The sequence below is a fragment of the Callorhinus ursinus genome, unplaced genomic scaffold, assembly GCF_003265705.2.
Source record: "Callorhinus ursinus isolate GAN/ISIS: 27379988/994484 unplaced genomic scaffold, GSC_fseal_2.0 scaffold7, whole genome shotgun sequence".
Taxonomy (NCBI): Eukaryota; Metazoa; Chordata; class Mammalia; order Carnivora; family Otariidae; genus Callorhinus; species Callorhinus ursinus.
In genome coordinates, this window is record NW_027397069.1 from 64,546,496 (window position 1) to 64,550,723 (window position 4,228).

Sequence of the window (4,228 nt, forward strand, 5' to 3'; positions counted from 1 at the left end):
GCACATACCCACTCCCCAACTACCCCTTTCTCCCAGAAAAATACAGAAATGCCTTTTGTTTTATCGATTTGCCTATTAACAATTGTAAGGAGAACACAATTACCAAAGGAACGATTCCAAAGACTTCACAGTAACACAGTGTCACAGTGATGTCCCTTGTTGTGTGCAGTTACAGTATCCCTTCTACAATGGCCACAGGATCATCTCAGCCTTGTCAGAATTCCACTCACAGACCCAGGCTGTTAGTTGGGCAGGATTCATTTTTCTCCAAAGGTCCTTCTGCCCAACACAGTTATCAGAAGAGAGAATTTCCACAGGGCAATGGGGTATGATATCAAAGTGAAATGTTTCCCAGCAAAGGACTGGAAAAAAGTGAGCTATAAGAACATGTGGAGGGAACAATCCCATTTTGTGAAAGGGAACAGAAAGAAGAGAAGAAGCAAGGAGGAAACCTGATATATGTGTGTATATATTTGTATAAACATGGAGAATGATGTGGAAGGAGACATGCCATGGTGGTAATACTGGTTACCTCAGAGGAGTTGGGTGGAGTGAGGGCTGGTGGGGACATGATTATCTTTTCCTTTATATACATGTATTTTTGACTTGTTATAACAAGTATATATTATGTATGTTTTTTACAAGTTCAATGACATTTTATAATATCCTTTTATAGGTCGAACTTAAAATTTTTATAATAATTTTAACAGGAACACATTCAAATTCTCCTAAGGTTAAATTTATTTTCTTCAAGACATTATTTCTACTTTAAATTTAAAGTCAACATGGTTATGGTTAAGAGTGTGGACCCAGAAGGCGTACTGCAGAGTTTCAAATAGTAAGAGTTCTGCCTCTTACCAGCTCTATGACCTTAAGCAAGTTCTAGTTACAAAACCCTTCTGAACCTCAGTTTCTTGGTTTGTAAAATAGGGATCACAATAGTGTCTACTTCATAGAACTATTCAGGAGATTCAATGGTTCAAATATGTAATGCATTTAGAAGAGTGTCTGGCATTATTTGTTACTTACTTTAAAGCTCTCTGGGTTGAGAACCCATCATTTATGGATGTAGATTATAGAAGCTGAGGCTTTTGAAATAAAGTATTTTTTATTGCCACAGTACTAGTAATATATTTGGACAAATGCAAATAAAACGGCCATGCACTATGAATTTGAGGTAATATGCTATCTATAACACTAAAATATCCTATTTATTAAGATGTTTAAATTATAATGAAAGAAGTTTCTCAGGTTGAACTACATGAATAATAAACATGGAGTAAAGGAGGCAGCAAGAACACTTTTACATGAAAATCCAATCTATTACAAGAAAACATCAATGGGCACTTAAGGATTGAAAAATGGCCCACCACTGTGGGCTGGGCTGTGGTAGGACCTTGGTGAATGCAGAGATGTGGATGTACTGAGGAGACAATAGTAGATAGGCTTGGTGCTACCTTATAGAACACTTCACCAGACTCTTCACAACCAGAAGGGTGGAAACAAGCCTTGAGCACAACCAGGCAAGAGACACTGCCTGTAGACTATCTTCCCTCCATAAGTAAGTAAGTCTTCTCCCTTTTAGATAATGTCCTAAGGAACATGGCTTTTCTCTTTTTCACCCCTTGCCTCTTCACCATGAACCTTCTCTCCATCTACCCCATGCTTGACTTTCTAGGGCATTCATCACTCCCAACAACAGTGTCAAATTCCATCGTCCCCCTCCCTACTGCTCCGTTCTGGGGCACTTCACTACATTTGTCCCTCTATGCCTTATACAGTGCAGTAGCTCTTTGGATCCTAAATCTCTGAACAGAGGCACACAGAAGCTTAATCTTTTCTTTCAAATGTTGATTTATTTAATAGTGAAATAAATACACATTCACATCATTTAAAAATCAAAGTTACAAAAGGGTATTCTGTGAAATATCCCTTCTCATCCCCCAGCCCCTCTCCCAAAGCAACCAGTGTGTTTTCATGTGTTCCTTCCAGAGACATTTTATACACACATATGTGTGTGCCTATATTTTCACCTTTTTATACATAGTATCATACAGTACATGCTTTTAAGCATTTCTCTTTCCTCAAATAACAACTTAACTCAAAGATCATCCTATATAAATACAGAAAGAACTTTCTCATCTTTTATTCTGCTACATAGCATTCCATTGTAAGAATGTACCATAATTGTTTAATTAGTCCTCTATTAATGGACATTAAGCTGATTCCAATCTTTTCTTCTTAATGTTGAGATCCAGTTCTGAACTTCTTGTTTTTCTTATTCTATATTTTTCCCCTGAAGCATCTCATTCAGTTATGGCTTTACTGATTATTAGGCACTAGGCAGCTGCCAACCAAGTTATCTCCTGCTCTGATTTTGGGGGGTTTTGTTGTTGTTGTTGTTTTCCTAGTGAAATTAAGTCACACATTCCCAACTGCCTACTAGGAATCTCCTTTAGAAGAATCCACTCCCTCAAACTAAGCATACCTAAAATAGAGAATAATCTCCCCCTCCCACCCATCCTGCTGTGTTAATTTTATCTGAGATGCATGGCATTTATTCACAATTCCACTCACTTATCCCCACACATCCATGCTGCTGTTGCCATGTTTGTGGTGTTCTATTATTCAGTGCACAACCAACTACCATCACAGAAACAGAAAAACCAAAGTTGTATGGTTGCATAGTTGGATGGAGATATCCAAGAGACCATCAGATTGAATGTGTGCATACCTGATCTTGAAATGACATTTGAGCTATGCCCCCATCTTGTCATCAAGAACCTTCAGAAAGCATTCTTTTAAGTTTCCTTTCAATCTGTTTGTCTTTCATCTCCTTCAGTTTTTTTTTAGAGATATTTTAGCTAATCTGAGGGGAATCAAAGTTAACTGGTAACAAGGGTGGGGTTTCTGAAACGGAAACAACTTGCTCATGTAAGGTAGGACCATCTCATGAGACCAGGCGGAAACCTCGTTGTCTTTAGGTCTAAGGCATGACACCTGTGATGTGTAGTGGCACAGCCCTCTATCTCTTCACTCTAGCCCTATGAAATGAAAAGAATGCTTGTTCAGGAGGAGATGGTGGTCACTCCAATGGCATGTTACAAGAAAGTAAATGAGTGCAAGAATCCTACAAGGGAATGAAGCAGAGGAACCAGTAGCATCTTAACCAAGGGGAAACATCAAAGCAGCATAGAAACACTTCCCAAAGCAAACAGGGAAGGTAAATATAGATGTAGGAGTCACATGAGAGCAGCAAGATGTGGGATAGGAAAGAGTACTGGGAGGCCAACTCTTTTTAAGTTGTAAATTATAGACATGCCTATATTTATAAGTGGGTATCTAATTTTCTGTCTCTTATCTTTTCATCATTTAGTGAAGATTTTAGTTTCTGAAGAGAATCCTGTGTTGGAATATCTATGGCTTAGTTGAATACAAAAGCCAGAGTCTAGCTGGTTTAAAATGTTTCCAGTTTAAAATAGAAGCCAGAAAGAATGCCACAAATAAGCCAGACATTTTGAGGAATTTTTTAGAAGATATAATGGTGGTAAGATTGACTAAATAGAGTTAATAAAAAAAACTATACAATTAAATGCACATATTTGAAGTGTACTATTTTGGTGTTTTGACATATTCACCCACGAAAGCAACAACACCATCAAATTAAAGAACATATCCACTACTCCCGAAAGTTTCTGTGCCCTTTTGAGTTCTCTCCCTCCTACTCTTCAACTCCTAACCCGTCTCACCCTCCTCTAACCCCTAAGTTAATTTGCTTTTTGTCACTATATATTAGTTTACATTTTCTAGAACTTTGGATGAAGGGAATCATACTGTACCTGTCTGTACTCTTTTTTGCTTGGCTTCTTTCACTCAACAATATTATTTTGAGAGTCATCTGTGTTTTGTATGTATCAATAGGCCTTTTTTTGCTGAGTAGTCTTCCATTGTATGGCATGACAATTTACTTATCCATTGACCTAGTGATGGGTATTTTCCAATATTCACTGTTTCCAATTATGGACCATTAGAGATAGAGTTGTTATAAACATATTTTTCATGTGTGTACAAATATTCATTTGGTTATGTTTTCATTTCTCCTGGGTAAATGCCTAAGATTGGAATGGCTGGATCATATGGTGGTGGATATTTAACTCTGAAGGAACTACCAAATAGTTTTCCAAGTGGTGGTACCATTTTACACCACCACCAATGTATGAGAATTCCA